Source organism: Pan troglodytes, chromosome 23, assembly GCF_028858775.2.
Source record: "Pan troglodytes isolate AG18354 chromosome 23, NHGRI_mPanTro3-v2.0_pri, whole genome shotgun sequence".
NCBI lineage: Eukaryota > Metazoa > Chordata > Mammalia > Primates > Hominidae > Pan > Pan troglodytes.
Genome location: NC_086016.1, coordinates 42,978,830 through 42,990,660, shown reverse-complemented (window position 1 = coordinate 42,990,660; position 11,831 = coordinate 42,978,830).

Genomic DNA, 11,831 nt, shown 5'->3' with positions numbered 1-11,831 from the left:
TGTATCCTTCCTGCATTACTTACACTAAAATAAGTTTCAAAGGCTCAATGATACACGTCTAAAACATGAAACCATAAAAGTAACCAGATTAAAAAAATTTATAATCTTGCAGTGGGATGGGCTTACTTAAGCATGACTCAAAACTCAGAAGTTATCAACTTTGACCACAGTAAAAATTTTAACATTTTCCAGGGAAAAATAATAGTCAAAAGAAAACAAACTGAACAATAATATATGCAACGAATAAGACAAATTTCTGGCTAGGTGCCATGGCGCACACCTGTAATCCCAGCACTTTGGGAGGCCGAGGCGAGTGGATCACCTGAGGTCGGGAGTTCGAGACCAGCCTGACCAACATGGAGAAACCCTGTCTCTACTAAAAATACAAAATTAGCTGGGTGTGGTGGCGCATGCCTGTAATCCCAGCTACTCGGGAGGCTGAGGCAGGAGAATCTCTTGAACCCGGGAGGCGGAGGTTGCAGTGAGCTGAAATCGCGCCATTGCCCTCCAGCCTGGGCAACAAGAGCAAAACTCCGTCTCAAAAAAAAAAAAATTATCCAGGTGTGGTGGCATGTGCCTGTAATCCCAGCTACTCAGGAGGCTGAGGCAGTAGAATTGCTTGAGCCCAGAGTCTCAAAAAAAAAAGGACAAATTTCTACTGCATAAAAAGGACTCCTTGGCCATGCATGGTGGCTCACGCTTGTAATCCCGGCACTTTGGGAGGCTGAGGCGGGCAGATCACTTGAAGTCAGAAGTTCGAGACCAGCCTCAATAAGCCTGTCTCTACAAAAACTACAAAAATTTAGTTGAATGTGGTGCCATGTGCCTGTAGTCTCAGCTACTTGGGAGACTGAGGCACAAGAATTGCTTGAACCCAGGAGGTGGAGGTTGCAGTGAGCCAAGATCGCATCACTGCACTCCAGCTTGGGTGACAGAGCAAGACTTTATTTCAAAAACAAAATAAAATAAAATTAAAAATGCTGGGTGTGGTGGCTCACGCCTGTAATCCCAGTACTTTTGGAGGCCGAGATGGGTGGATCACCTGAGGTTGGGAGTTCGAGACCAGCCTGGCCAACATAGTGAAACCCTATCTCTACTAAAACTACACAAATTAGCTGAGCATAGTGGCAGGTGCCTGTAATCCCAGCTACTTTGGAGGCTGAGGCATGAGAATTGCTTGAACCTGGGAGGTGAGGGTTGCAGTGAGCCAAGATCACGCCACTGCACTCCAGCCTGGGCAAAAGACTGAAACTCTACCTGGGAGGTGAGGGTTGCAGCGAGCCAAGATCACGCCACTGCACTCCAGCCTGGGCAAAAGACTGAAACTCTGTCTCAAAAAAAAAAAAAAAGTCCTGTAAACTGAAGTGCAAAAGAGTAAAATCCTATAGAAAAACAGTCATGGGATGTGATGTGAAGAAATAATTCACTGAAAACAGGGTGGGCGCGGTGACTCATGCCTGTAATCCCAGCACTTGGGAAGGCCGAGGTGGGTGGATCGTCTGAGGTTGGGAGTTTGAGACCAGCCTGGCCAAAGTGGTGAAAACCGGTCTCTACTAAAAATACAAAAAAATTGAAATACTCTTTGGGGGAACACAAATAGACAACATTAATAGAATACAAAGTCCTGAAACACACCCAAATACACAAAGGAAAGAATGGATTGTGCAATAAATCATCCAGGTGTGGTGGCAAATTTCTGTACTCCCAGCTATTTGGGAGGCTGAGGCGGGAGAGTCACTTGAACCTGGGAGGCAGAGGTGGCAGTGAGCTGAGATCGCCTGACTGCACACCAGCCTGGGCGACAGAGTAAGACTCTGTCTCAAAAAAAAAAAAAAAAAAAAAAAAGAGAATTCACAGAAAAGAAAATTATTATGGCTCTTAAATAAAGGGATGCTCAACTTCACTTAAATCCACAATGAGATTCCATTTACACTAAATGATTGGCAAAGATAAAAATGGTTTCATAATGTAGATGGCTTGTATTCTATTTTTGTTGGACAGTTCTGATCTAGATAAAAACAAATCTGGCCGGGGGTGGTGGCTCACGCTTGTAATCCCAGCACTTTGGGAGGCCGAGGTGGGTGGATCAACTGAGGTGAGGAGTTCGAGACCTGCCTGGCATGGTGAAACAGTGTCTCTACTAAAAATATAAAAAACTAGTTGGGTGTGGTGGCGCATGCCTGTAATCCCAGCTACTAGGGAGGCTGAGGCAGAAGAATCACTTGAACCCGGGAGGCAGAGGTTGCAGCAAGCTGAGATCATGCCACGGCACTCCAGCCTGGGTGACAGTGCAAGACTCTGTCTCTCAACAAAACAAAACAAAATAAAACGACGAATCCCTCCTTGAGCACCTAAATTAATGAGCTTCAGGGCCTGGAGAACTGGCCTTCTGACTCCACCAGGACCACTGTGGGAGCCTCCTGGCCTCAGCCTGCAGAGCCCAGCTAGGATGCTCCTCCCACCACACCTTGTGTCTCTGTTATACCCAGTCACTGCTCAAAATGTCAGCTCCTCTGGTCATCTCTTCTCTTCTGCTGTCATTTCCACACTGTTAATTCCTCTCATCTTGACAACTCCCTGTTCCCTACCTTCTAAGACCTTTTTACTTGGCCCTTCGAAAGCTGGCTCTTGGTCAACAAACTTGTCCTCAACCCCGCCCTTCACACCACAGTCTTCCCCTGCCTGGGGTTTGCTCGGGGGCCCAGCAGGTAAGGAAAATGCATGGAGGCCAGGCAGGGTGGCTCGCACCTGTAATCCCAACACTTTGGGAGGCCAAGGTGAGCAGATCACCTGAGGTCAGGAGTTTGAGACCAGCCTGGCCAACATGGTGAAACCCTGTCTGTACCAAAAATACAAAATTAGCCGGGCATGGTGGTGGGCACCTGTAATCCCAGCTACTCAGCAGGCTGAGGCAGGAGAATTGCTTGAATCTGAGAGGTGGAGGCTGCAGTGAGCCAAGATACCACCATTGCTCCCCAGCCTGGGCGACAAGAGCAAAACTCCGTCTCAAAAAAAAAAAAAAAAGAAAGAAAGAAAAAGAAAATGTATGGAGCATGAAGGGCCAAAGGCAGTGGGTAATGTCTGTGCCTGGACTGTGAGTAGTGAGAACCCGGGAGGGTGAGAGCCCACATTCCCTGATCCAGCTCCAGGCTGAGTGCTGGCATGTGGGAATGTGGACCCAGCATGGCCAGATCTTCAGATAATTTAAAAGAGGCAAGAAACCCTCACACACTGCTGGTAGGGATGTAAAATAGCGTGGCACTATGGAAAACAGTTTGGTGATTCCTCAAAAAGTTAAGCAAAGAGTTACCACATGACCCAGTAATTCCACTCCTAGCTAGATATCTACCCAACAGAACTGAAAACATATGTCCACATGCCAACTTTCACACGAATGTTTATAGCAGTACTATTTATTTTAATGTTTTAATTTTTATTTTTTGAGATGGCGTCTCACTATGTCACCCAGGCTGGTGTGTAGTGGCATGATCTCGGCTTACTGCAGCCTCCACCTCCTGGGTTCAAGCGATTCTCCTGCCTCAGCCTCCTGAGTAGCTGGGACTACAGGCGCGCGCCACCATGCCTGGCTAATTTTTGTGTTTTTAGTAGAGACGGGGCTTCACTATGTTGGCCAGGCTGCTCTTGAACTCCTGACCTCGTGATCCACCCGCCTCGGCCTCCCAAAGTGCTGGGATTACAGTCGTGAGCCACTGAGCCCAGACGTGGTTTTTTTTGTTTTTTGTTTTTTTTTTTGAGACGGAATTTCATTCTTGTTGCCCAGGCTGGAGTGCAGTGGCGCAATCTCGGCTCACTGCAACCTCTGCTGCCTGCGTTCAAGTGATTCTCCTGCCTCAGTCTCCTGAGTAGCTGGGATTACAGGTGCCTACCACCACATCCAGCTAATTTTGTATTTTTAGTAGAGATGGGGTTTCACCATGTTGACCAAACTGGTCTTGAACTCCTGACCTCAGGTCATCTGCCTGCCTCATCCTCCCAAAGTGCTGGGATTACAGGCATGAGCCACTGCATTGGGCCAATTTTTGTATTTTTAATAGAGACAGAGCTTCTCCATATTGGCCAGGCTGCTCTTGTACTCCTGACCTCAAGTGATCCACCAGCCTCGGCCTCTCAAAGTGCTGGGATTACAGGTGGGAGCCACCAGGTTCGGACTTTATTGGCTTAATTTTTGAGCAGGCAAAGCAAACTAGTGTTTGGCTTATTGGCTACCAGTTTGGAGTCTATGTTTTAACAGAAATCACGTGCTCTTCTGGGGTTCCCACTTCCCAGCACCCCTCCCCCGGGGAGGCTGCTCCTTCTTCCTCACACCTTGACCCTCTGGAGCCAGCCCTGAGGCTTCTTCCAGCCATCATCATTCACTATCTTTTATTTTGTTTATCTATTTATTTATTTTTAGAAACAGGGTCTTGCTCTATTGCCCTGGCTGGAGTGCAGTGGCACGATCTCAGCTCACTGCAGCCTCGAATTCCTAGGCTTAAGAGATCCTCCTGCCTCAGCCTCCTGAGTAGTTGGGAATACAGGTGCACACTAAAGACAAGCTAATATTGTCTTTTAAAGACCTTGTCACCCTCAAAGTCCTTGCCTCTCAGTTATACTGATTCGTGACAACATTAGACCCAGGTGTACTTTCTTTTCTTTTTCTTTTTCTTTTTTTTTGAGAGAGGGTCTCATTCTATCACCCAGACTGGAGTACAGTGGCATGATCTTGGCTCACCACAACCTCCACCTCCCAGACTTAAGAGATTCTCCTGCCTCAGTCTCCCGAGTAGCTGGGATTACAGGCATGTGCCACTACCGCCCGGCTAATTTTTGTATTTTTAGTAGAGACAGAGTTTCGTCTTTTTGACTAGGCTGGTCTTGAACTCCTGACCTCAAATGATCTGCCCGTCTCAGCCTCCCAAACTGCTGGTATTATAGGCTTGAGCCACCACGCCCGACCCCAGACATACTTTCTATTTTCCTCTTTCTCGCAGTCTCTGCCTCTGTTCTAGGTATGTCTCATGTTCGCTTACGTGACCCATACACCAACCAACCTCTCTGTCATTTCCCTGGCTTCCTTCTCCCCCAGTCATTTCACCTTCCCTCGAGCTCTGCCCCCTTTGCAAGGCCAGAAGTTGCAGCCGAGTGTCCCACCCCTGAGTTACTACGTTCGGGGTGGTCCTTTCTCTTTCCGTGGTCATCTACTCTCCTGCTGTTGGCTGCTCTCACTTCCATCCTTTCTACTGCAAGACAATCTTTAACTCCAATCCTCCTGTCTGGCCTCTCCCTCCAGTCTTTGCTTCTTTCCCCAGCATGGATTCCACAGTTACTTACCTTGGCCAATCTCTTGACAACATCCTGACTTCTCTCTTTTTTTTTTTTTGAGACGGAGTTTTGCTCTTGTTGCCCAGGCTGGAGTGCAATGGCGCGATCTTGTCTCACCACGACCTCCGCCTCCCGGATTCAAGCGATTCTCCTGCCTCAGCCTCCTGAGTAGCTGGGATTACAGGCATGCACCACCACGCCTGGCTAATTTTTATATTTTTAGTAGAGATGGGGTTTCTCCATGTTGGTCAGGCTGGTCTTGAACTCCTGACCTCAGGTGGTCCACCCGCCTTGGCCTCTCAAAGTGCTGGGATTACAGGCGTGAGACACCTCGCCTGAAATCCTGACTTTTCTTGACCTGTCTCACTGATGCACTAACCCGGAAGCCCTGACTCAGAGCCAGTCTGCTCATCCTTCTTGGCTACACCTGGGTCCTAAGCTGTGCTGGAGAAAATCACATCACTGCAGAATCTGGTGCCATCAATCCACGGACATCAACCATAACTGTGTCCTCCAATACTACCTGCCAGCAGCTTGACTCTCCTCATCAGCTCGCCCCCAAAATCATCCATCGTGGCTATTGAAAACCTCACTTTCTGTTATACTCAGAAACTGGAAGCTTTCAGACAGGAACTCTCCCATTATCCTGCCACCCAGGTGCCTATCTGACTGCCCCATCTATCATCTCCTGGAGGGGAGATGTGTCCTTTTCCCACTGAAGGCCAGTCCTCCCCGCTGTGCACCGTCTGATTCCCTCAATTCCACCTTTGGCTCCTGGATGCTCTTGGGCTTCTTCCATCTCTCTCTCTCTACTGACTCCTTGCCAAGAACAAACAAGAACCCTTCCATGTCTACCTCCCTCTCTCCACCTTGTGTCTTTTTCTAACAAGTAACCTAGCTCTGAAGCCAAAGCACTTTTTGTTGTTGTTGTTGAGACAGGGTTTTCTTCTGTCTCCCAGACTGGAGTGCAGTGGTGCAATCACAGCTCACTGCAGCCTCGACCTTCTGGGCTCAAGTGATCCTTCCACCTCAGCTTCCCAAGTAGCTGGAACTACAGGTGCACACCACTATACCTGGCTAATTTGTTTTTTTTGTTTTTTTGTTTTTGTACAGACAGGATCTTCCTATGTTGCCCAGGTTGGTCTTAAACTCCTGAGCTCCAGTGATCCTCCTGCCTCAATCTCCCGTAGTGCTGGGATTACAGGCATGAGACACCGCAACCGGCCCCAAAGCACTTTTTCAAAGAGTTGTTTACATTGGCTGCCTCAGTTTCCTCACATACCACATACTCCCTGGAGCCACCTGGCTTCTCCCAAATTCCACTGAAACTTTTATTGCAGGTCACTAACAACCTCCTTATTGCCGAATCAAACCAATTTGGGCTGAAGAGCATCCCAGCTGGATGGCCCATGGGTGATGTGCGAGCAGCTGGTCCTGGGAGCTTTCGTCTGAGGGCAGACGCATGGCTCAGCCCTCCTGGACGCAGGGCGCAGGTGAAATGCGTAGCAGAGCTCATTAGAGTGGCAGGTGTCTCCTAGTCCCAGCAGGTGGTTCCGTCACCTGCAGAGTGCTTGGCACTGGGAGAGGATTGCGACTCCTGCTCTTCTCCCGGGTCAAGAAGGCCCCAGCAAACTCCCTGCAAGCCCCTAGGTGTAACTTCCTCCCACTCTGGTGAATCTCTTCTCTTCCAATGTACTGTCAGTAGATAAATACCATGTCCTCCCCCATTCAGGGGCTCAAAGCCAAGCACGTGACATCAAAAACTCTGGCTCGGCTGGGCGTGGTGGCTCATGCCTGTAATCCCAGCACTCTGGGAAGCTGAGGCAGGCAGATCACGAGGTCAGGAGTTCAAGACCAGCCTGGCCAACATAGTGAAACCCTGTCTCTACTAAAAATACAAAAATTAACCGGGCATGGTGGCACGTGCCTGTAGTCCCAGCTACTCGGGAGGCTGAGGCAGGAGAATCGCTTGAACCCGAGAGGCAGAGGTTGCAGTGAGCTGAGATTGTACCACTGCACTCCAGCATGGGTGACACAGCAAAACTCCGTCTCAAAAAAAAAAAAAGAATAGGAAAGGGAATGGTGACCAGTTAAAAGATGGAGCATTGGTGGCTTAGGAGTCCCAAATGTAAGGAAGTTGTCACATCAGGACACTAAGAGGAAGAAGACAGAATATCATTTGGAGGTGGAGGTCTGAGACGGGGGGTTAAAAGTAGCAGTTCGGCAGCAGCTACTGTTCTTGCCAATGATAATATGACCAGGTCAGCAGGTGGCCAAAGAACAGATCCTTGGCAGCAGGCAGGTCTGGGCCCTAGGTCCTGGGTTGGATGGGCTGTCTACATCCATGATGCTGAAATCCTGGCGAAGGGAGGTGGAGGGAATAGCGGCTGAGAGACAGACGGGGAGCCACTGCGTGTGTGATCCTGGCTGACGTGGATTGCCTGGGAGGAAGGCATGTGGCTGGAACCAGGGAGATCACTCCAGAGCCTGTGCACCAAAGGTGCTGCGAGGTTTGAGGAAGGAGAGAGGGACAATGATCGGGAAGAAGCAACGAGGAACTTGGGAGAGCCCGACCCCATCTCCAGCCTTTTGGGACAGGGAGCCTGGAAGGAAAAAGCAGCCCCCTTGAAGGGTTGAAAGGAAGCCGTGTCCTCACTCAGGGAAGAGTCAGGTGAGCAGAGAAGGGGGTGGGGACATAGAGGGCTTTGCTGTGGGCAGGGGCTGGGGCCTGAGGACAGGTGGGGCACTTGGCAGATGAGGAGGGGCGTGAGACTGGTCAGATAGGGGTATGTCGACAGCCATGTGGGGCCAGGCATTCAGGTGACAACACGTGAGCTGGGAGACAAGGGCTTTAGGCAGCGTGGAGCCTCATGGGCTCTTGTCCCCTGAATGTTCCTCAGACTCCTCCTCCTCTCTATTGAAGCTCACTCCATAGGGGATTTAACCCACTCCCACTGGAGTACACTCTGCCAATGAGTGACTCCCACATTTATCTCCACCTCCAGCCTCTCCGCAGCGCTCCAGCCTGCACATGGGATTACCTGCTGGGCACTGCCACGTGGATGTTTTAAACACCTTCCAAAGTGCAAGGCGTGGTCCCTCAAACCCGCTCTTCCCCCAGGAAACGGCACCACCGTCCACTCTGTCGCTTAGGACAAAAACCCAGAAGTCACCTTAGAGACCTCTGTTTCCTTTTCCCCCTTTCCCAACCCAACACCAGGTGCCAGCGTCTCCTGCTTCGGAAGCCACCAGGGCCGTGTGCACTTGTGGCCCCATGGCTGCTGCTGGGTCCCTGCTTCCGCCACTGCTCACCCGGCCCAGGCACAGCTTCCACCCTCCCACAGGAGCAGCCAGAGTGAACCTCCCCAGACCCACATCAGAGCCAGCTCCTCCCCTCCTTCGGCTTCCTAAAGTGCTTGGGATAGATTCCCGAGTCCATGGCTGGGTCCCGCAGGAGGGCTCCTTCCCACCTCACTCCCAGCCATGGTCACCTTTGCCCTCCCATCCCCCGCCTCACTGGCCCTCCTTACTCTCTCTTCTCAAAACACTCACATCTGCTCCAATGCCACCTCCTCCCAGAGGCCCACCCCCACCCTGAAGGTCCTGCCACAGAACAATCCCTCCTCCACTCTCTCCTGTTGCTCTGCTCTGTTATTCTCTAGATCAATCCATAGCACCTGACATACCGATGTTTCCTTGTTGATTTGATGATTTTCCTCTCTCCACTAGGACAAGCTCCATGGAGGATGTGGGCAAAACACCATCTTTTTCTTTTCTTTTCTTTTGAGACGGTTTCCTTTTGTCTCCCAGGCTGGTGCGTGCAGTGGCACCATCTCGGCTCGCTGCAGCCTCCACCTCCCAGGTTCAAGCAATTCTCCCGTCTCAGCCTCCTGAGTAGCTGGGACTAAAGGCGTGAGCCACCACACCCAGCTAATTTTTTGTATTTTTAGTAGAGACAGGGTTTCACCATGTTGGCCAGGCTGGTCTTGAACTCCTGACCTCAGGTGATCCACCCTCCTTGGCCTCCCGGAATGCTGGGATTACAGGAGTGAGCCACCGCTCGTGGTCTTTCCTGTTTGTTTTCAAGGCCCTCCTTTGAAGCATCACCTTTTCCACTGCTGTATCCCACGCCTTGAACCTGCCCAGCTGATAGCAGGGGTGTAATAAATATTTGTTGAATAAGTGGATAACTAAAGAAGCCTATTTTATTTTATTTGGGCCTCAAGAGCCTGTTCTGAAAAGTCAAAAGCTGAATTTATGATTCCTGCTTTAGCAATTCTAATTCTCCCCAAGGCAATTCATCCTCGGTATTAGGCAGGTAGTCAAGGAGGAGCAGCAGCCAAGAGCATATCAAGTAATATTTTATTTCTTGGTTGGTACCAGGTCTTGGGCAGCGCAGGAAGAGAGTATGCGTCTTTCAGCACAATAAAAGACAAGTTCTTACCCTGAAGGGCGGGACATCTTTCTGTCTTCCATGACCTGAGTCTCTGTTGTCTCTGAAAAGTGGAATGGAGCAGGCTTGGGGCACCCACCTTCCCTCTCACCCATGGGCTGCGTGTGTTTTGGAGTTCAGCGGCTGGGTGCACATTACTGCTCACTGGGCTAAACACCGGTAGGAGTGGGGAGCTCTACCTGAATTTGAGCTTAGGGAAGAAGAAAGGTCATTGAGAAAATGAAATGTAATACCTGAAGGAAATGAGTGAGACGGATGCTTTCAAGGGAGAACTCTCAAGTGAAAAGGCCTGCAGGGGCTGGGCGTTGTGGCTCACGCCTGTAATCGCAGCACTTTGGGAGGCCGAGGTAGGAGGATCACTTGAGATCAGGAGTTTGACACCAGCCTGGCCAACATGGTGAAACCCTGTCTCTACTAAAAATACAAAAAAAAAAAAAAAAAATTAGCCGAGTGTGGTGGTGCACACCTGTAGTCCCAGCTACTTGGGAGACTGAGGTGGGAGGATCACATGAACCAGGAGGTGGAGGTTGCAGTGAGCTGAGATAGAGCCAGTGCACTCCAGCCTGGGTGACAGAGTGAGACTCTGTCTTAAAAAAAAAAAAAAAAAAAAAAAACAGGCCGGGCACGGTGGCTCATGCCTGTAATACCAGCACTTTGGGAGGCCAAGGCGGGTGGATCACGAGGTCAAGAGATTGAGACCAACCTGACCAACATGGTGAAATCCCATCTCTACTAAAAATACAAAAATTAGCCAGGCATGGTGGCGTGTGCCTGTAATCCCAGCTACTCGGGAGGCTGAGGCAGGAGAATCGCTTGAACCTGGGAGGCGGAGGTTGCAGTGAGCCAAGATTGTGCCATTGCACTCCAGCCTGGGCGACAAGAGTGAAACTCCGTCTCAAACAAACAAAACGAACAAAAACTAAAGTCAACACACATGTGACGGGCTGGGAGAAACCTTTGCCTGCCACAGTATAACAGCTTCATAATGAAAAATAGAGAGAATCTTGAAAGAAATAAGAAAATGACAAAAACAAAACAAAACAAAACAAATAAGAAAACCCAATAGGAAACCGGGCAACTCATATGAAAGGGTGATTTGAAGAAGGGTCCAAATTCCCAGTAAACCTAGGAAAAGATGTTCAGTGTCCCTGGAAATTAGAGGAATGTAAATGTTACGGGCTGAAGTGTGTCATTCCCAAAAAAATATGTTTTAGTCCTAACCTCCACCCACCTCAGAATGCGATCTTTGTGGAAACAGGGTAATTGCAGAGGTAGTTGGTCAAGACGGGGTCATACTGGAGTAGGGTGGGCTCCCATCCAACGTGGCGTCCTTAGAAGGAGCTGGCCAGTGAAGACGGAGACACACAGACAGGAAGATTGGAGGGAGGCATCTCCAGACCAAGGAATGCTAAAGATTGCCAGCAAACCACCAGCGGCTGGGCTGGGGCAAGGAAGGATTTTTTTTTTTTTTAGACGGAGTTTTGCTCTGTTGCCCAGGCTGGGTGCAATGACATGATCTCGGCTCACTGCAACTTCCGCCTCCCAGGTTCAAGCAATTCTTCTGCCTCAGCCTCCCAAGTAGCTGGGATTACAGGCATATGCCACCATGCTCGGCTAATTTATTTTTATTTTTATTTTTATTTTATTTTTAGTAGAGACAGGGTTTCTCTATGTTGGCCAGGCTGGTCTTGAACTCCCGACCTCAGGTGATCCGCCCACCTCTGCCTCCCAAAGTGCTGGGATTACAGGTGTGAGCCACCGTGCCCGGCTGGGGCGAGGAAGGATTCTATGCTACAGGTTTCAGCATAAGCATGGTCTTGTCCACACTTTGATTTTTTTTGTTGTTTGTTTATTTGTTTTTTTTTTGAGATGGAGTCTTGCTCTATTACCCAAGCTGGAGTGCAGTGGCACAATCTCAGCTCACTGCAACCTCTGCCTCGCGGGTTTGAGCAATTCTCCTGCCTCTGCCTCCCAAGTAGCTGGGATTACAGGCATGAGCCACCATACCCGGCACATTTTTTTATATTTTTGGTAGAGACAAGGTTTCACCATGTTG